Source organism: Pristiophorus japonicus, unplaced genomic scaffold (genome assembly GCF_044704955.1).
Source record: "Pristiophorus japonicus isolate sPriJap1 unplaced genomic scaffold, sPriJap1.hap1 HAP1_SCAFFOLD_100, whole genome shotgun sequence".
NCBI classification, from domain to species: domain Eukaryota; kingdom Metazoa; phylum Chordata; class Chondrichthyes; family Pristiophoridae; genus Pristiophorus; species Pristiophorus japonicus.
Window position 1 is genome coordinate 438215 of NW_027250650.1, and position 24284 is coordinate 462498.

Here is a 24284-nt window from a genome sequence, read left to right on the forward strand (position 1 = left end):
GAACAGCAGCACCATTCACAACAATATGTCCAATAGTAGTCCAATCTGTGAACAGCACCATTCACAACAATATGTCCAATAGTAGTTCAATTTGTGAGCAGCAGCACCATTCACAACAATATGTCCAATAGTAGTTCAATCTGTGAGCATCAGCACCATTCACAACAATATGTCCAATAGTAGTCCTGTCTGTGAGCAACAGCACCATTCACAACAATATGTCCAATAGTAGTCCTGTCTGTGAGCAACAGCACCATTCACAACAATATGTCCAATAGTAGTCCAATCTGTGAGCAGCAGAACCATTCACAGCAATATGTCCAGTAGTAGTCCAATCTGTGAGCAACAGCACCATTCACAACAATATGTCCAATAGTACTTCAATCTGTGAGCAGCAGCACCATTCACAACAATATCTCCAACAGTAGTCCAATCTGTGAACAGCAGCACCATTCACAACAATATCTCCAACAGTAGTTCAATCTGTGAACAGCAGCACCATTCACAACAATTTGCCCAATAGTAGTCCAAACTGTGAACAGCAGCACCATTCACAACAATATCTCCAACAGCAGTTCAATCTGTGAACAGCAGCACCATTCACAACAATATGTCCAATAGTAGTTCAATCTGTGAACAGCACCATTCACAACAATATGCCCAAAACAGTCCAATCTGTGAACAGCAGCACCATTCACAACAATATCTCCAACAGCAGTTCAATCTGTGAACAGCAGCACCATTCACAACAATATGTCCAATAGGAGTCCAATCTGTGAACAGCACCATTCACAACAATATGTCCAATAGTAGTCCAATCTGTGAGCAGCAACATTCACAGCAATATGTCCAATAGTAGTCCAATCATTGAACAGCAGCACCATTCACAACAATATGTCCAATAGTAGTCCAATCTGTGAACAGCAGCACCATTCAAAACAATATGTCCAATAGTAGTCCAATCTGTGAACAGCAGCACCATTCACAACAATATGTCCAATTGTAGTCCAATCTGTGAACAGCACCATTCACAACAATATGTCCAATAGTAGTCCAATCTGTGAGCAACAGCACCATTCACAACAATATGTCCAATAGTACTTCAATCTGTGAGCAGCAGCACCATTCACAACAATATCTCCAACAGTAGTCCAATCTGTGAACAGCAGCACCATTCACAACAATATCTCCAACAGTAATTCAATCTGTGAACAGCAGCACCATTCACAACAATATGTCCAATAGTAGTCCAATCTGTGAGCAGCAGCACCATTCACAGCAATATGTCCAGTAGTAGTCCAATCTGTGAGCAACAGCACCATTCACAACAATATGTCCAATAGTAGTCCAAACTGTGAACAGCAACACCATTCACAAAAATATCTCCAACAGCAGTTCAATCTGTGAACAGCAGCACCATTCACAACAATATGTCCAATAGTAGTTCAATCTGTGAACAGCACCATTCACAACAATATGCCCAAAACAGTCCAATCTGTGAACAGCAGCACCATTCACAACAATATCTCCAACAGCAGTTCAATCTGTGAACAGCAGCACCATTCACAACAATATGTCCAATAGTAGTCCAATCTGTGAACAGCACCATTCACAACAATATGTCCAATAGTAGTCCAATCTGTGAGCAGCAGCACCAGTCACAACAATATGTCCAATAGTAGTTCAATCTGAGAGCAGCAGCACCATTCACAACAATATGTCTAATAGTAGTCCAATCTGTGAACAGCACCATTCACAACAATATGTCCAATAGTAGTCCAATCTGTGAACAGCCGCACCATTCACAACAATATGTCCAATAGTAGTCCAATCTGTGAACAGCAGCACCATTTACAACAATATGTCCAATAGTAGTCCAATCTGTGAACAGCAGCACCATTCACAACAATATGTCCAATTGTAGTCCAATCTGTGAACAGCAGCACCATTCACAACAATATGTCTAATAGTAGTCCAATCTGTGAACAGCAGCACCATTCACAACAATATGTCCAATAGTAGTCCAATCTGTGAACAGCAGCACCATTCACAACAATATGTCCAATAGTAGTCCAATCTGTGAGTAGCAGCACCATTCATAACAATATGTCTAATCGTAGTCCAATCTGTGAACAGCAGCACCATTCACAACAATATGTCCAATAGTAGTCCAATCTGTGAACAGCAGCAACATTCACAACAATATGTACAATAGTAGTCCAATCTGTGAACAGCAGCACCATTCACAACAATATGTCTAATAGTAGTCCAATCTGTGAACAGCAGCACCATTCACAACAATATGTCCAATAGTAGTCAAATCTGTGAGAAGCAGCACCATTCACAACAAGATGTTCAATAGTAGTCCAACTGTGAACAGCAGCACCATTCACAACAATATGTCCAATATTAGTCCAATCTGTGAGCAGCAGCACCATTCACAACAAGATGTCCAATAGTCGTCCAATCTGTGAACAGCAGCACCATTCACAACAATATGTCCAATAGTAGTCCAATCTGTGAACAGCAGCACCATTCACAACAATATGTCTAATAGTAGTCCAATCTGTGAGCAGCAGCACCATTCACAACAATATGTCCAATCGTAGTCCAATCTGTGAACAGCAGCACCATTCACAACAATATGTCCAACAGTAGTCCAATCTGTGAACAGCAGCACCATTCACAACAATATGTCCAATAGTAGTCCAATCTGTGAGCAGCACTATTCACAACAATATGTCCAATAGTAGTCCAATCTGTGAGCAGCAACATTCACAGCAATATGTCCAATAGCAGTCCAATCAGTGAACAGCAGCACCATTCACAACAATATGTCCAATAGTAGTCCAATCTGTGAGCAGCAGCACCATTCACAAAAATATGTCCAATAGTAGTCCAATCTGTGAACAGCAGCACCATTCACAACAATATGTCCAATAGTAGTCCAATCTGTGAACAGCATCACCATTCAAAACAATATGTCCAATAGTAGTCCAATCTGTGAACAGCAGCACCATTCACAACAATATGTCCAATAGTAGTCCAATCTGTGAACAGCAGCACCATTCACAACAATATGTTCAATAGTAGTCCAATCTGTGAACAGCAGCACCATTCACAACAATATGTCCAATAGTAGTCCAATCTGTGAACAGCAGCACCATTCACAACAATATGTCTAATATTAGTCCAATCTGTGAACAGCAGCACCATTCACAACAATATGTCCAATAGTAGTCCAATCTGTGAACAGCAGCACCATTCACAACAATATGTCCAATAGAAGTCCAATCTGTGAGTAGCAGCACCATTCATAACAATATGTCTAATCGTAGTCCAATCTGTGAACAGCAGCACCATTCACAACAATATGTCCAATCGTAGTCCAATCTGTGAACAGCAGCACCATTCACAACAATATGTCCAATAGTAGTCCAATCTGTGAACAGCAGCACCATTCAAAACAATATGTCCAATAGTAGTCCAATCTGTGAACAGCAGCACCATTCACAACAATATGTCCAATAGTAGTCCAATCTGTGAACAGCAGCACCATTCACAACAATATGTCCAATTGTAGTCCAATCTGTGAACAGCACCATTCACAACAATATGTCCAATAGTAGTTCAATTTGTGAGCAGCAGCACCATTCACAACAATATGTCCAATAGTAGTTCAATCTGTGAGCAGCAGCACCATTCACAGCAATATGTCCAATAGTAGTCCAATCTGTGAGCAGCAGCACCATTCACAGCAATATGTCCAGTAGTACTTCAATCTGTGAGCAGCAGCACCATTCACAACAATATCTCCAAAAGTAGTCCAATCTGTGAACAGCAGCACCATTCACAACAATTTCTCCAACAGTAGTTCAATCTGTGAACAGCAGCACCATTCACAACAATATGCCCTAAACAGTCCAATCTGTGAACAGCAGCACCATTCACAACAATATCTCCAACAGCAGCTCAATCTGTGAACAGCAGCACCATTCACAACAATATGTCCAATAGTAGTCCAATCTGTGAACAGCACCATTCACAACAATATGTCCAATAGTAGTCCAATCTGTGAGCAGCAGCACCAGTCACAACAATATGTCCAATAGTAGTTCAATCTGAGAGCAGCAGCACCATTCACAACAATATGTCTAATAGTAGTCCAATCTGTGAACAGCACCATTCACAACAATATGTCCAATAGTAGTCCAATCTGTGAACAGCCGCACCATTCACAACAATATGTCCAATAGTAGTCCAACTGTGGACAGCAGCACCATTCACAACAATATGTCCAATATTAGTCCAATCTGTGAGCAGCAGCACCATTCACAACAAGATGTCAAATATTGGTCCAATCTGTGAACAGCAGCACCATTCACAACAATATGTCCAATAGTAGTCCAATCTGTGAACAGCAGCACCATTCACAACAATATGTCCAATAGTAGTCCTGTCTGTGAGCAACAGCACCATTCACAACAATATGTCCAATAGTAGTCCAATCTGTGAGCAGCAGCACCATTCACAGCAATATGTACAGTAGTAGTCCAATCTGTGAGCAACAGCACCATTCACAACAATATGTCCAATAGTACTTCAATCTGTGAGCAGCAGCACCATTCACAACAATTTCTCCAACAGTAGTCCAATCTGTGAACAGCAGCACCATTCACAACAATATCTCCAACAGTAGTTCAATCTGTGAACAGCAGCACCATTCACAACAATATGCCCAATAGTAGTCCAAACTGTGAACAGCAGCACCATTCACAACAATATCTCCAACAGCAGTTCAATCTGTGAACAGCAGCACCATTCACAACAATATGTCCAATAGTAGTTCAATCTGTGAACAGCACCATTCACAACAATATGCCCAAAACAGTCCAATCTGTGAACAGCAGCACCATTCACAACAATATGTCCAATAGTAGTCCAATCTGTGAACAGCAGCACCATTCACAACAATATGTCCAATAGTAGTCCTGTCTGTGAGCAACAGCACCATTCACAACAATATGTACAGTAGTAGTCCAATCTGTGAACAGCAGCACCATTCACAACAATATGTCCAATAGTAGTCCAATCTGTGAACAGCAGCACCATTCACAACAATATGTCCAATAGTAGTCCAATCTGTGAACAGCAGCACCATTCACAACAATATGTCCAATAGTAGTCCAATCTGTGAACAGCAGCACCATTCACAACAATATGTCCAATTGTAGTCCAATCTGTGAACAGCACCATTCACAACAATATGTCCAATAGTAGTTCAATTTGTGAGCAGCAGCACCATTCACAACAATATGTCCAATAGTAGTTCAATCTGTGAGCAGCAGCACCATTCACAGCAATATGTCCAATAGTAGTCCTGTCTGTGAGCAACAGCACCATTCACAACAATATGTCCAATAGTAGTCCAATCTGTGAACAGCAGCACCATTCACAACAATTTCTCCAACAGTAGTCCAATCTGTGAACAGCAGCACCATTCACAACAATTTCTCCAACAGTAGTTCAATCTGTGAACAGCAGCACCATTCACAACAATATGCCCAATAGTAGTCCAAACTGTGAACAGCAGCACCATTCACAACAATATCTCCAACAGCAGTTCAATCTGTGAACAGCAGCACCATTCACAACAATATGTCCAATAGTAGTTCAATCTGTGAACAGCACCATTCACAACAATATGCCCTAAACAGTCCAATCTGTGAACAGCAGCACCATTCACAACAATATCTCCAACTGCAGCTCAATCTGTGAACAGCAGCACCATTCACAACAATATGTCCAATAGTAGTCCAATCTGTGAACAGCACCATTCACAACAATATGTCCAATAGTAGTCCAATCTGTGAGCAGCAGCACCAGTCACAACAATATGTCCAATAGTAGTCCAACTGTGGACAGCAGCACCATTCACAACAATATGTCCAATATTAGTCCAATCTGTGAGCAGAAGCACCATTCACAACAAGATGTCAAATATTGGTCCAATCTGTGAACAGCAGCACCATTCACAACAATATGTCCAATAGTAGTCCAATCTGTGAACAGCAGCACCATTCACAACAATATGTCCAATAGTAGTCCTGTCTGTGAGCAACAGCACCATTCACAACAATATGTCCAATAGTAGTCCAATCTGTGAGCAGCAGCACCATTCACAGCAATATGTACAGTAGTAGTCCAATCTGTGAGCAACAGCACCATTCACAACAATATGTCCAATAGTACTTCAATCTGTGAGCAGCAGCACCATTCACAACAATTTCTCCAACAGTAGTCCAATCTGTGAACAGCAGCACCATTCACAACAATATCTCCAACAGTAGTTCAATCTGTGAACAGCAGCACCATTCACAACAATATGCCCAATAGTAGTCCAAACTGTGAACAGCAGCACCATTCACAACAATATCTCCAACAGCAGTTCAATCTGTGAACAGCAGCACCATTCACAACAATATGTCCAATAGTAGTTCAATCTGTGAACAGCACCATTCACAACAATATGCCCAAAACAGTCCAATCTGTGAACAGCAGCACCATTCACAACAATATGTCCAATAGTAGTCCAATCTGTGAACAGCAGCACCATTCACAACAATATGTCCAATAGTAGTCCTGTCTGTGAGCAACAGCACCATTCACAACAATATGTACAGTAGTAGTCCAATCTGTGAACAGCAGCACCATTCACAACAATATGTCCAATAGTAGTCCAATCTGTGAACAGCAGCACCATTCACAACAATATGTCCAATAGTAGTCCAATCTGTGAACAGCAGCACCATTCACAACAATATGTCCAATAGTAGTCCAATCTGTGAACAGCAGCACCATTCACAACAATATGTCCAATTGTAGTCCAATCTGTGAACAGCACCATTCACAACAATATGTCCAATAGTAGTTCAATTTGTGAGCAGCAGCACCATTCACAACAATATGTCCAATAGTAGTTCAATCTGTGAGCAGCAGCACCATTCACAGCAATATGTCCAATAGTAGTCCTGTCTGTGAGCAACAGCACCATTCACAACAATATGTCCAATAGTAGTCCAATCTGTGAACAGCAGCACCATTCACAACAATTTCTCCAACAGTAGTCCAATCTGTGAACAGCAGCACCATTCACAACAATTTCTCCAACAGTAGTTCAATCTGTGAACAGCAGCACCATTCACAACAATATGCCCAATAGTAGTCCAAACTGTGAACAGCAGCACCATTCACAACAATATCTCCAACAGCAGTTCAATCTGTGAACAGCAGCACCATTCACAACAATATGTCCAATAGTAGTTCAATCTGTGAACAGCACCATTCACAACAATATGCCCTAAACAGTCCAATCTGTGAACAGCAGCACCATTCACAACAATATCTCCAACAGCAGCTCAATCTGTGAACAGCAGCACCATTCACAACAATATGTCCAATAGTAGTCCAATCTGTGAACAGCACCATTCACAACAATATGTCCAATAGTAGTCCAATCTGTGAGCAGCAGCACCAGTCACAACAATATGTCCAATAGTAGTTCAATCTGTGAACAGCCGCACCATTCACAACAATATGTCCAATAGTAGTCCAATCTGTGAACAACAGCACCATTCACAACAATATGTCTAATAGTAGTCCAATCTGTGAACAGCAGCACCATTCACAACAATATGTCCAATAGTAGTCCAATCTGTGAACAGCAGCACCATTCACAACAATATGTCTAACAGTAATCCAATCTGTGAACAGCAGCACCATTCACAACAATATGTTCAATAGTAGTCCAACTGTGAGCAGCAGCACCATTCACAACAAGATGTCCAATATTGGTCCAATCTGTGAACAGCAGCACCATTCACAACAATATGTCCAATAGTAGTCCAATCTGTGAACAGCAGCACCATTCACAACAATATGTCCAATAGTAGTCCAATCTGTGAGCAGCAGCATTGACAACAATATGTCCAATAGTAATCCAATCTGTGAGCAGCAACATTCACAGCAATATGTCCAATAGTAGTCCAATCTGTGAACAGCAGCACCATTCACAACAATATGTCCAATAGTAGTCCTGTCTGTGAGCAACAGCACCATTCACAACAATATGTCCAATAGTAGTCCAATCTGTGAGCAGCAGCACCATTCACAGCAATATGTCCAGTAGTAGTCCAATCTGTGAGCAACAGCACCATTCACAACAATATGTCCAATAGTACTTCAATCTGTGAGCAGCAGCACCATTCACAACAATATCTCCAACAGTAGTCCAATCTGTGAACAGCAGCACCATTCACAACAATATCTCCAACAGTAGTTCAATCTGTGAACAGCAGCACCATTCACAACAATATGCCCAATAGTAGTCCAAACTGTGAACAGCAGCACCATTCACAACAATATCTCCAACAGCAGTTCAATCTGTGAACAGCAGCACCATTCACAACAATATGTCCAATAGTAGTTCAATCTGTGAACAGCACCATTCACAACAATATGCCCAAAACAGTCCAATCTGTGAACAGCAGCACCATTCACAACAATATCTCCAACAGCAGTTCAATCTGTGAACAGAAGCACCATTCACAACAATATGTCCAATAGGAGTCCAATCTGTGAACAGCACCATTCACAACAGTATGTCCAATAGTAGTCCAATCTGTGAGCAGCAGCATTCACAGCAATATGTCCAATAGTAGTCCAATCATTGAACAGCAGCACCATTCACAACAATATGTACAATAGTAGTCCAATCTGTGAACAGCAGCACCATTCAAAACAATATGTCCAATAGTAGTCCAATCTGTGAACAGCAGCACCATTCACAACAATATGTCCAATTGTAGTCCAATCTGTGAACAGCACCATTCACAACAATATGTCCAATAGTAGTCCAATCTGTGAACAGCAGCACCATTCACAACAATATGTCCAATAGTAGTCCAATCTGTGAGCAGCAACATTCACAGCAATATGTCCAATAGTAGTCCAATCTGTGAACAGCAGCACCATTCACAACAATATGTCTAATATTAGTCCAATCTGTGAACAGCAGCACCATTCACAACAATATGTCCAATAGTAGTCCAATCTGTGAACAGCAGCAGCATTCACAACAATATGTCCAATAGTAGTCCAATCTGTGAGTAGCAGCACGATTCATAACAATATGTCTAATCGTAGTCCAATCTGTGAACAGCAGCACCATTCACAACAATATGTCCAATCGTAGTCCAATCTGTGAACAGCAGCACCATTCACAACAAGATGTACAATAGTAGTCCAATCTGTGAACAGCAGCTCCATTCACAACAATATGTCCAATTGTAGTCCAATCTGTGAACAGCAGCACCATTCACAACAATATGTCCAATAGTAGTCCAATCTGTGAACAGCAGCACCATTCACAACAATATGTCCAATAGTAGTCCAATCTGTGAACAGCACCATTCACAACAATATGTCCAATAGTAGTTCAATTTGTGAGCAGCAGCACCATTCACAACAATATGTCCAATAGTAGTTCAATCTGTGAGCAGCAGCACAATTCACAACAATATGTCCAATAGTAGTCCAATCTGTGAACAGCAGCACCATTCACAACAATATGTTCAATAGTAGTCCAATCTGTGAAAAGCAGCACCATTCACAACAATATGTCCAATAGTAGTCCAATCTGTGAACAGCAGCACCATTCACAACAATATGTCTAATATTAGTCCAATCTGTGAACAGCAGCACCATTCACAACAATATGTCCAATAGTAGTCCAATCTGTGAACAGCAGCAGCATTCACAACAATATGTCCAATAGTAGTCCAATCTGTGAGTAGCAGCACGATTCATAACAATATGTCTAATCGTAGTCCAATCTGTGAACAGCAGCACCATTCACAACAATATGTCCAATCGTAGTCCAATCTGTGAACAGCAGCACCATTCACAACAAGATGTACAATAGTAGTCCAATCTGTGAACAGCAGCTCCATTCACAACAATATGTCCAATAGTAGTCCAATCTGTGAGCAGCAGCACCATTCACAACAATATGTCCAATAGTAGTCCAATCTGTGAACAGCAGCACCATTCACAACAATATGTCCAATAGTAGTCCAATCTGTGAACAGCACCATTCACAACAATATGTCCAATAGTAGTTCAATTTGTGAGCAGCAGCACCATTCACAACAATATGTCCAATAGTAGTTCAATCTGTGAGCAGCAGCACCATTCACAACAATATGTCCAATAGTAGTCCTGTCTGTGAGCAACAGCACCATTCACAACAATATGTCCAATAGTAGTCCTGTCTGTGAGCAACAGCACCATTCACAACAATATGTCCAATAGTAGTCCAATCTGTGAGCAGCAGAACCATTCACAGCAATATGTCCAGAAGTAGTCCAATCTGTGAGCAACAGCACCATTCACAACAATATCTCCAACAGTAGTTCAATCTGTGAACAGCAGCACCATTCACAACAATATGCCCAATAGTAGTCCAAACTGTGAACAGCAGCACCATTCACAACAATATCTCCAACAGCAGTTCAATCTGTGAACAGCAGCACCATTCACAACAATATGTCCAATAGTTGTTCAATCTGTGAACAGCACCATTCACAACAATATGCCCAAAACAGTCCAATCTGTGAACAGCAGCACCATTCACAACAATATCTCCAACAGCAGTTCAATCTGTGAACAGCAGCACCATTCACAACAATATGTCCAATAGGAGTCCAATCTGTGAACAGCACCATTCACAACAATATGTCCAATAGTAGTCCAATCTGTGAGCAGCAACATTCACAGCAATATGTCCAATAGTAGTCCAATCATTGAACAGCAGCACCATTCACAACAATATGTCCAATAGTTGTCCAATCTGTGAACAGCAGCACCATTCAAAACAATATGTCCAATAGTAGTCCAATCTGTGAACAGCAGCACCATTCACAACAATATGTCCAATTGTAGTCCAATCTGTGAACAGCACCATTCACAACAATATGTCCAATAGTAGTCCAATCTGTGAACAGCAGCACCATTCACAACAATATGTCCAATAGTAGTCCAATCTGTGAGCAGCAACATTCACAGCAATATGTCCAATAATAGTCCAATCTGTGAACAGCAGCACCATTCACAACAGTATGTCCAATAGTAGTCCAATCTGTGAACAGCAGCACTATTCACAACAATATGTCCAATAGTAGTCCAATCTGTGAACAGCAGCACCATTCACAACAATATGTCCAATACTAGTCCAATCTGTGAACAGCAGCACCATTCACAACAATATGTTCAATAGTAGTCCAATCTGTGAAAAGCAGCACCATTCACAACAATATGTCCAATAGTAGTCCAATCTGTGAACAGCAGCACCATTCACAACAATATGTCTAATATTAGTCCAATCTGTGAACAGCAGCACCATTCACAACAATATGTCCAATAGTAGTCCAATCTGTGAACAGCAGCAGCATTCACAACAATATGTCCAATAGTAGTCCAATCTGTGAGTAGCAGCACGATTCATAACAATATGTCTAATCGTAGTCCAATCTGTGAACAGCAGCACCATTCACAACAATATGTCCAATCGTAGTCCAATCTGTGAACAGCAGCACCATTCACAACAAGATGTACAATAGTAGTCCAATCTGTGAACAGCAGCACCATTCACAACAATATGTCCAATAGTAGTCCAATCTGTGAACAGCAGCACCATTCACAACAATATGTCCAATAGTAGTCCAATCTGTGAACAGCAGCACCATTCACAACAATATGTCCAATAGTAGTCCAATCTGTGAACAGCACCATTCACAACAATATGTCCAATAGTAGTTCAATTTGTGAGCAGCAGCACCATTCACAACAATATGTCCAATAGTAGTTCAATCTGTGAGCAGCAGCACCATTCACAACAATATGTCCAATAGTAGTCCTGTCTGTGAGCAACAGCACCATTCACAACAATATGTCCAATAGTAGTCCAATCTGTGAACAGCCGCACCATTCACAACAATATGTCCAATAGTAGTCCAATCTGTGAACAGCAGCACCATTCACAACAATATGTCTAATAGTAGTCCAATCTGTGAACAGCAGCACCAAACACAACAATATGTTCAATAGTAGTCCAATCTGTGAACAGCAGCACCATTCACAACAATATGTCTAACAGTAATCCAATCTGTGAACAGCAGCACCATTCACAACAATATGTCCAATAGTAGTCCAATCTGTGAACAGCAGCACCATTCACAACAATATGTCCAATAGTAGTCCAATCTGTGAGCAGCAGCACCATTCACAACAATATGTCCAATAGTAGTTCAATTTGTGAGCAGCAGCACCATTCACAACAATATGTCCAATAGTAGTCCAGTCTGTGAGCAGCAGCACCATTCACAACAATATGTCCAATAGTAGTCCTGTCTGTGAGCAACAGCACCATTCACAACAATATGTCCAATAGTAGTCCAATCTGTGAGCAGCAGCACCATTCACAGCAATATGTCCAGTAGTAGTCCAATCTGTGAGCAACAGCACCATTCACAACAATATGTCCAATAGTACTTCAATCTGTGAGCAGCAGCACCATTCACAACAATATCTCCAACAGTAGTCCAATCTGTGAACAGCAGCACCATTCACAACAATATTTCCAACAGTAGTTCAATCTGTGAACAGCAGCACCATTCACAACAATATGCCCAATAGTAGTCCAAACTGTGAACAGAAGCACCATTCACAACAATATCTCCAACAGCAGTTCAATCTGTGAACAGCAGCACCATTCACAACAATATGTCCAATAGTAGTTCAATCTGTGAACAGCACCATTCACAACAATATGCCCTAAACAGTCCAATCTGTGAACAGCAGCACCATTCACAACAATATCTCCAACAGCAGTTCAATCTGTGAACAGCAGCAACATTCACAACAATATGTCCAATAGTAGTCCAATCTGTGAACAGCACCATTCACAACAATATGTCCAATAGTAGTCCAATCTGTGAGCAGCAGCACCAGTCACAACAATATGTCCAATAGTAGTTCAATCTGTGAACAGCCGCACCATTCACAACAATATGTCCAATAGTAGTCCAATCTGTGAACAACAGCACCATTCACAACAATATGTCTAATAGTAGTCCAATCTGTGAACAGCAGCACCATTCACAACAATATGTTCAATAGTAGTCCAATCTGTGAACAGCAGCACCATTCACAACAATATGTCTAACAGTAATCCAATCTGTGAACAGCAGCACCATTCACAACAATATGTCCAATAGTAGTCCAATCTGTGAGCAGCAGCACCATTCACAACAATATGTCCAATACTAGTCCAATCTGTGAGAAGCAGCACCATTCACAACAAGATGTTCAATAGTAGTCCAACTGTGAGCAGCAGCACCATTCACAACAAGATGTCCAATATTGGTCCAATCTGTGAACAGCAGCACCATTCACAACAATATGTCCAATAGTAGTCCAATCTGTGAACAGCAGCACCATTCACAACAATATGTCCAATAGTAGTCCAATCTGTGAGCAGCACCATTGACAACAATATGTCCAATAGTAATCCAATCTGTGAGCAGCAACATTCACAGCAATATGTCCAATAGTAGTCCAATCTGTGAACAGCAGCACCATTCACAACAATATGTCCAATAGTAGTCCTGTCTGTGAGCAACAGCACCATTCACAACAATATGTCCAATAGTAGTCCAATCTGTGAGCAGCAGCACCATTCACAGCAATATGTCCAGTAGTAGTCCAATCTGTGAGCAACAGCACCATTCACAGCAATATGTCCAGTAGTAGTCCAATCTGTGAACAGCAGCACCATTCACAACAATATCTCCAACAGCAGTTCAATCTGTGAACAGCAGCACCATTCACAACAATATGTCCAATAGTAGTTCAATCTGTGAACAGCACCATTCACAACAATATGCCCAAAACAGTCCAATCTGTGAACAGCAGCACCATTCACAACAATATCTCCAACAGCAGTTCAATCTGTGAACAGAAGCACCATTCACAACAATATGTCCAATAGGAGTCCAATCTGTGAACAGCACCATTCACAACAGTATGTCCAATAGTAGTCCAATCTGTGAGCAGCAACATTCACAGCAATATGTCCAATAGTAGTCCAATCATTGAACAGCAGCACCATTCACAACAATATGTACAATAGTAGTCCAATCTGTGAACAGCAGCACCATTCAAAACAATATGTCCAATAGTAGTCCAATCTGTGAACAGCAGCACCATTCACAACAATATGTCCAATTGTAGTCCAATCTGTGAACAGCACCATTCACAACAATATGTCCAATAGTAGTCCAATCTGTGAACAGCAGCACCATTCACAACAATATGTCCAATAGTAGTCCAATCTGTGAGCAGCAACATTCACAGCAATATGTCCAATAGTAGTCCAATCTGTGAACAGCAGCACCATTCACAACAGTATGTCCAATAGTAGTCCAATCTGTGAACAGCAGCACTATTCACAACAATATGTCCAATAGTAGTCCAATCTGTGAACAGCAGCACCATTCACAACAATATGTCCAATAGTAGTCCAATCTGTGAACAGCAGCACCATTCACAACAATATGTTCAATAGTAGTCCAATCTGTGAAAAGCAGCACCATTCACAACAATATGTCCAATAGTAGTCCAATCTGTGAACAGCAGCACCATTCACAACAATATGTCTAATATTAGTCCAATCTGTGAACAGCAGCACCATTCACAACAATATGTCCAATAGTAGTCCAATCTGTGAACAGCAGCAGCATTCACAACAATATGTCCAATAGTAGTCCAATCTGTGAGTAGCAGCACGATTCATAACAATATGTCTAATCGTAGTCCAATCTGTGAACAGCAGCACCATTCACAACAATATGTCCAATCGTAGTCCAATCTGTGAACAGCAGCACCATTCACAACAAGATGTACAATAGTAGTCCAATCTGTGAACAGCAGCTCCATTCACAACAATATGTCCAATAGTAGTCCAATCTGTGAACAGCAGCACCATTCACAACAATATGTCCAATAGTAGTCCAATCTGTGAACAGCAGCACCATTCACAACAATATGTCCAATAGTAGTCCAATCTGTGAACAGCACCATTCACAACAATATGTCCAATAGTAGTTCAATTTGTGAGCAGCAGCACCATTCACAACAATATGTCCAATAGTAGTTCAATCTGTGAGCAGCAGCACCATTCACAACAATATGTCCAATAGTAGTCCTGTCTGTGAGCAACAGCACCATTCACAACAATATGTCCAATAGTAGTCCTGTCTGTGAGCAACAGCACCATTCACAACAATATGTCCAATAGTAGTCCAATCTGTGAGCAGCAGAACCATTCACAGCAATATGTCCAGAAGTAGTCCAATCTGTGAGCAACAGCACCATTCACAACAATATGTCCAATAGTACTTCAATCTGTGAGCAGCAGCACCATTCACAACAATATCTCCAACAGTAGTCCAATCTGTGAACAGCAGCACCATTCACAACAATATCTCCAACAGTAGTTCAATCTGTGAACAGCAGCACCATTCACAACAATATGCCCAATAGTAGTCCAAACTGTGAACAGCAGCACCATTCACAACAATATCTCCAACAGCAGTTCAATCTGTGAACAGCAGCACCATTCACAACAATATGTCCAATAGTAGTTCAATCTGTGAACAGCACCATTCACAACAATATGCCCAAAACAGTCCAATCTGTGAACAGCAGCACCATTCACAACAATATCTCCAACAGCAGTTCAATCTGTGAACAGCAGCACCATTCACAACAATATGTCCAATAGGAGTCCAATCTGTGAACAGCACCATTCACAACAATATGTCCAATAGTAGTCCAATCTGTGAGCAGCAACATTCACAGCAATATGTCCAATAGTAGTCCAATCATTGAACAGCAGCACCATTCACAACAATATGTCCAACAGTTGTCCAATCTGTGAACAGCAGCACCATTCAAAACAATATGTCCAATAGTAGTCCAATCTGTGAACAGCAGCACCATTCACAACAATATGTACAATTGTAGTCCAATCTGTGAACAGCACCATTCACAACAATATGTCCAATAGTAGTCCAATCTGTGAACAGCAGCACCATTCACAACAATATGTCCAATAGTAGTCCAATCTGTGAGCAGCAACATTCACAGCAATATGTCCAATAGTAGTTCAATCTGTGAACAGCAGCACCATTCACAACAATATGCCCAATAGTAGTCCAAACTGTGAACAGCAGCACCATTCACAACAATATCTCCAACAGCAGTTCAATCTGTGAACAGCAGCACCATTCACAACAATATGTCCAATAGTAGTTCAATCTGTGAACAGCACCATTCACAACAATATGCCCAAAACAGTCCAATCTGTGAACAGCAGCACCATTCACAACAATATCTCCAACAGCAGTTCAATCTGTGAACAGCAGCACCATTCACAACAATATGTCCAATAGGAGTCCAATCTGTGAACAGCACCATTCACAACAATATGTCCAATAGTAGTCCAATCTGTGAGCAGCAACATTCACAGCAATATGTCCAATAGTAGTCCAATCATTGAACAGCAGCACCATTCACAACAATATGTCCAATAGTTGTCCAATCTGTGAACAGCAGCACCATTCAAAACAATATGTCCAATAGTAGTCCAATCTGTGAACAGCAGCACCATTCACAACAATATGTACAATTGTAGTCCAATCTGTGAACAGCACCATTCACAACAATATGTCCAATAGTAGTCCAATCTGTGAACAGCAGCACCATTCACAACAATATGTCCAATAGTAGTCCAATCTGTGAGCAGCAACATTCACAGCAATATGTCCAATAGTAGTCCAATCTGTGAACAGCAGCACCATTCACAACAGTATGTCCAATAGTAGTCCAATCTGTGAACAGCAGCACTATTCACAACAATATGTCCAATAGTAGTCCAATCTGTGAACAGCAGCACCATTCACAACAATATGTCCAATACTAGTCCAATCTGTGAACAGCAGCACCATTCACAACAATATGTTCAATAGTAGTCCAATCTGTGAAAAGCAGCACCATTCACAACAATATGTCCAATAGTAGTCCAATCTGTGAACAGCAGCACCATTCACAACAATATGTCTAATATTAGTCCAATCTGTGAACAGCAGCACCATTCACAACAATATGTCCAATAGTAGTCCAATCTGTGAACAGCAGCAGCATTCACAACAATATGTCCAATAGTAGTCCAATCTGTGAGTAGCAGCACGATTCATAACAATATGTCTAATCGTAGTCCAATCTGTGAACAGCAGCACCATTCACAACAATATGTCCAATCGTAGTCCAATCTGTGAACAGCAGCACCATTCACAACAAGATGTACAATAGTAGTCCAATCTGTGAACAGCAGCACCATTCACAACAATATGTCCAATAGTAGTCCAATCTGTGAACAGCAGCACCATTCACAACAATATGTCCAATAGTAGTCCAATCTGTGAACAGCAGCACCATTCACAACAATATGTCCAATAGTAGTCCAATCTGTGAACAGCACCATTCACAACAATATGTCCAATAGTAGTTCAATTTGTGAGCAGCAGCACCATTCACAACAATATGTCCAATAGTAGTTCAATCTGTGAGCAGCAGCACCATTCACAACAATATGTCCAATAGTAGTCCTGTCTGTGAGCAACAGCACCATTCACAACAATATGTCCAATAGTAGTCCAATCTGTGAACAGCCGCACCATTCACAACAATATGTCCAATAGTAGTCCAATCTGTGAACAGCAGCACCATTCACAACAATATGTCTAATAGTAGTCCAATCTGTGAACAGCAGCACCATTCACAACAATATGTTCAATAGTAGTCCAATCTGTGAACAGCAGCACCATTCACAACAATATGTCTAACAGTAATCCAATCTGTGAACAGCAGCACCATTCACAACAATATGTCCAATAGTAGTCCAATCTGTGAACAGCAGCACCATTCACAACAATATGTCCAATAGTAGTCCAATCTGTGAGCAGCAGCACCATTCACAACAATATGTCCAATACTAGTCCAATCTGCGAGAAGCAGCACCATTCACAACAAGATGTTCAATAGTAGTCCAACTGTGAACAGCAGCACCATTCACAACAATATGTCCAATATTAGTCCAATCTGTGAGCAGCAGCACCATTCACAACAAGATGTCCAATATTGGTCCAATCTGTGAACAGCAGCACCATTCACAACAATATGTCCAATAGTAGTCCAATCTGTGAACAGCAGCACCATTCACAACAATATGTCCAATAGTAGTCCAATCTGTGAGCAGCACCATTCACGACAATATGTCCAATAGTAGTCCAATCTGTGAGCAGCAACATTCACAGCAATATGTCCAATAGTAGTCCAATCTGTGAACAGCAGCACCATTCACAACAATATGTCCAATAGTAGTCCAATCTGTGAGCAGCAGCACCATTCACAACAATATGTCCAATAGTAGTCCAATCTGTGAACAGCAGCACCATTCACAACAATATGTCCAATAGTAGTCCAATCTGTGAACAGCAGCACCATTCACAACAATATGTCCAATAGTTGTCCAATCTGTGAATAGCAGCACCATTCACAACAATATGTCCAATAGTAGTCCAATCTGTGAACAGCACCATTCACAACAATATGTCCAATAGTAGTCCAATCTGTGAACAGCAGCAGCATTCACAACAATATGTCCAATAGTAGTCCAATCTGTGAGCAGCAACATTCACAGCAATATGTCCAATAGTAGTCCAATCTGTGAACAGCAGCACCATTCACAACAATATGTCCAATAGTAGTCCAATCTGTGAACAGCAGCACCATTCACAACAATATGTCCAATAGTAGTCCAATCTGTGAACAGCAGCACCATTCACAACAATATGTCCAATATTAGTCCAATCTGTGAACAGCAGCACCATTCACAACAACATGTCTAATAGTAGTCCAATCTGTGAACAGCAGCACCGTTCACAACAATATGTCCAATAGTAGTCCAATCTGTGAACAGCAGCACCATTCACAACAATATGTCCAATAGTAGTCCAATCTGTGAGTAGCAGCCCCATTCATAACAATATGTCCAATAGTAGTTCAATTTGTGAGCAGCAGCACCATTCACAACAATATGTCCAATAGTAGTTCAATCTGTGAGCAGCAGCACCATTCACAACAATATGTCCAATAGTAGTCCTGTCTGTGAGCAACAGCACCATTCACAACAATATGTCCAATAGTAGTCCAATCTGTGAGCAGCAGCACCATTCACAGCAATATGTCCAGTAGTAGTCCAATCTGTGAGCAACAGCACCATTCACAACAATATGTCCAATAGTACTTCAATCTGTGAGCAGCAGCACCATTCACAACAATATCTCCAACAGTAGTCCAATCTGTGAACAGCAGCACCATTCACAACAATATCTCCAACAGTAGTTCAATCTGTGAACAGCAGCACCATTCACAACAATATGCCCAATAGTAGTCCAAACTGTGAACAGCAGCACCATTCACAACAATATCTCCAACAGCAGCTCAATCTGTGAACAGCAGCACCATTCACAACAATATGTCCAATAGTAGTTCAATCTGTGAACAGCAGCACCATTCACAACAATATGTCCAATAGTAGTCCAATCTGTGAACAGCACCATTCACAACAATATGTCCAATAGTAGTCCAATCTGTGAGCAGCAGCACCAGTCACAACAATATGTCCAATAGTAGTCCAATCTGTGAGCAGCAGCACCATTCACAACAATATGTCCAATACTAGTCCAATCTGTGAGAAGCAGCACCATTCACAACAAGATGTTCAATAGTAGTCCAACTGTGAGCAGCAGCACCATTCACAACAATATGTCCAATAGTAGTCCAATCTGAGAGCAGCACCATTCACAACAATATGTCCAATAGTAGTCCAATCTGTGAGCAGCAACATTCACAGCAATATGTCCAATAGTAGTCCAATCTGTGAACAGCAGCACCATTCACAACAATATGTCCAATAGTAGTCCTGTCTGTGAGCAACAGCACCATTCACAACAATATGTCCAATAGTAGTCCAATCTGTGAGCAGCAGCACCATTCACAGCAATATGTCCAGTAGTAGTCCAATCTGTGAGCAACAGCACCATTCACAACAATATGTCCAATAGTAGTCCTGTCTGTGAGCAACAGCACCATTCACAACAATATGTCCAATAGTAGTCCAATCTGTGAGCAGCAGCACCATTCACAGCAATATGTCCAGTAGTAGTCCAATCTGTGAGCAACAGCACCATTCACAACAATATGTCCAATAGTAGTCCAATCTGTGAGCAGCAGCACCAGTCACAACAATATGTCCAATAGTAGTCCAATCTGTGAGCAGCAGCACCATTCACAACAATATGTCCAATACTAGTCCAATCTGTGAGAAGCAGCACCATTCACAACAAGATGTTCAATAGAAGTCCAACTGTGAGCAGCAGCACCATTCACAACAATATGTCCAATAGTAGTCCAATCTGTGAGCAGCACCATTCACAACAATATGTCCAATAGTAGTCCAATCTGTGAGCAGCAACATTCACAGCAATATGTCCAATAGTAGTCCAATCTGTGAACAGCAGCACCATTCACAACAATATGTCCAATAGTAGTCCTGTCTGTGAGCAACAGCACCATTCACAACAATATGTCCAATAGTAGTCCAATCTGTGAGCAGCAGCACCATTCACAGCAATATGTCCAGTAGTAGTCCAATCTGTGAGCAACAACACCATTCACAACAATATGTCCAATAGTAGTCCTGTCTGTGAGCAACAGCACCATTCACAACAATATGTCCTATAGTAGTCCAATCTGTGAGCAGCAGCACCATTCACAGCAATATGTCCAGTAGTAGTCCAATCTGTGAGCAACAGCACCATTCACAACAATATGTCCAATAGTAGTCCAATCTGTGAGCAGCAGCACCAGTCACAACAATATGTCCAATAGTAGTCCAATCTGTGAACAGCAGCACCATTCATAACAATATGTCCAATAGTAGTCCAATCTGTGAGCAGCAACATTCACAGCAATATGTCAAATAGTAGTCCAATCTGTGAACAGCAGCACCATTCACAACAATATGTCCAATAGTAGTCCAATCTGTGAACAGCAGCACCATTCACAACAATATGTCCAATAGTAGTCCAATCTGTGAACAGCAGCACCATTCACAACAATATGTCCAATAGTAGTCCAATCTGTGAACAGCAGCACCATTCACAACAACATGTCTAATAGTAGTCCAATCTGTGAACAGCAGCACCGTTCACAACAATATGTCCAATAGTAGTCCAATCTGTGAACAGCAGCACCATTCACAACAATATGTCCAATAGTAGTCCAATCTGTGAGTAGCAGCCCCATTCATAACAATATGTCCAATAGTAGTTCAATTTGTGAGCAGCAGCACCATTCACAACAATATGTCCAATAGTAGTTCAATCTGTGAGCAGCAGCACCATTCACAACAATATGTCCAATAGTAGTCCTGTCTGTGAGCAACAGCACCATTCACAACAATATGTCCAATAGTAGTCCAATCTGTGAGCAGCAGCACCATTCACAGCAATATGTCCAGTAGTAGTCCAATCTGTGATAAACAGCACCATTCACAACAATATGTCCAATAGTACTTCAATCTGTGAGCAGCAGCACCATTCACAACAATATCTCCAACAGTAGTCCAATCTGTGAACAGCAGCACCATTCACAACAATATCTCCAACAGTAGTTCAATCTGTGAACACCGGCACCATTCACAACAATATGCCCAATAGTAGTCCAAACTGTGAACAGCAGCACCATTCACAACAATATCTCCAACAGCAGTTCAATCTGTGAACAGCAGCACCATTCACAACAATATGTCCAATAGTAGTTCAATCTCTGAACAGCACCATTCACAACAATATGCCCAGAACAGTCCAATCTGTGAACAGCAGCACCATTCACAACAATATCTCCAACAGCAGTTCAATCTGTGAACAGCAGCACCATTCACAACAATATGTCCAAGAGTAGTCCAATCTGTGAACACCACCATTCACAACAATATGTCCAATAGTAGTCCAATCTGTGAGCAGCAGCACCAGTCACAACAATATGTCCAATAGTAGTTCAATCTGAGAGCAGCAGCACCATTCACAACAATATGTCTAATAGTAGTCCAATCTGTGAACAGCACCATTCACAACAATATGTCCAATTGTAGTCCAATCTGTGAACAGCCGCACCATTCACAACAATATGTCCAATAGTAGTCCAATCTGTGAACAGCAGCACCATTCACAACAATATGTCCAATAGTAGTCCAATCTGTGAGCAGCACCATTCATAACAATATGTCCAATAGTAGTCCAATCTGTGAGCAGCAGCTTCATTCACAACAATATGTCCAATAGTAGTCCAATCTGTGAACAGCAGCACCATTCACAACAATATGTCCAATAGTAGTCCAATCTGTGAACAGCAGCACCATTCACAACAATATGTCCAATAGTAGTCCAATCTGTGAGCAGCAGCACCATTCACAACAATATGTCCAATACTAGTCCAATCTGTGAGAAGCAGCACCATTCACAACAAGATGTTCAATAGTAGTCCAACTGTGAACAGCAGCACCATTCACAACAATATGTCCAATATTAGTCCAATCTGTGAGCAGCAGCACCATTCACAACAAGATGTCCAATATTGGTCCAATCTGTGAACAGCAGCACCATTCACAACAATATGTCCAATAGTAGTCCAATCTGTGAACAGCAGCACCATTCACAACAATATGTCCAATAGTAGTCCAATCTGTGAGCAGCACCATTCACGACAATATGTCCAATAGTAGTCCAATCTGTGAGCAGCAACATTCACAGCAATATGTCCAATAGTAGTCCAATCTGTGAACAGCAGCACCATTCACAACAATGTGTCCAATAGTAGTCCAATCTGTGAGCAGCAGCACCATTCACAACAATATGTCCAATAGTCGTCCAATCTGTGAACAGCAGCACCATTCACAACAATATGTCCAATAGTAGTCCAATCTGTGAACAGCAGCACCATTCACAACAATATGTCCAATAGTAGTCCAATCTGTGAACAGCAGCACCATTCACAACAATATGTCCAATAGTAGTCCAATCTGTGAACAGCACCATTCACAACAATATGTCCAATAGTAGTCCAATCTGTGAACAGCAGCACCATTCACAACAATATGTCCAATAGTAGTCCAATCTGTGAGCAGCAACATTCACAGCAATATGTCCAATAGTAGTCCAATCTGTGAACAGCAGCACCATTCACAACAATATGTCCAATAGTAGTCCAATCTGTGAACAGCAGCACCATTCACAACAATATGTCTAATAGTAGTCCAATCTGTGAACAGCAGCACCATTCACAACAATATGTCCAATAGTAGTCCAATCTGTGAACAGCAGCACCATTCACAACAATATGTCTAATAGTAGTCCAATCTGTGAACAGCAGCACCATTCACAACAATATGTCCAATAGTAGTCCAATCTGTGAACAGCAGCACCATTCACAACAATATGTCCAATAGTAGTCCAATCTGTGAGTAGCAGCCCCATTCATAACAATATGTACAATAGTAGTTCAATTTGTGAGCAGCAGCACCATTCACAACAATATGTCCAATAGTAGTTCAATCTGTGAGCAGCAGCACCATTCACAACAATATGTCCAATAGTAGTCCTGTCCGTGAGCAACAGCACCATTCACAACAATATGTCCAATAGTAGTCCAATCTGTGAGCAGCAGCACCATTTACAACAATATATCCAATAGTAGTCCAATCTGTGAGCAGCAGCACCATTCACAGCAATATGTCCAGTAGTAGTCCAATCTGTGAGCAACAGCACCATTCACAACAATATGTCCAATAGTACTTCAATCTGTGAGCAGCAGCACCATTCACAACAATATCTCCAACAGTAGTCCAATCTGTGAACAGCAGCACCATTCACAACAATATCACCAACAGTAGTTCAATCTGTGAACAGCAGCACCATTCACAACAATATGCCCAATAGTAGTCCAAACTGTGAACAGCAGCACCATTCACAACAATATCTCCA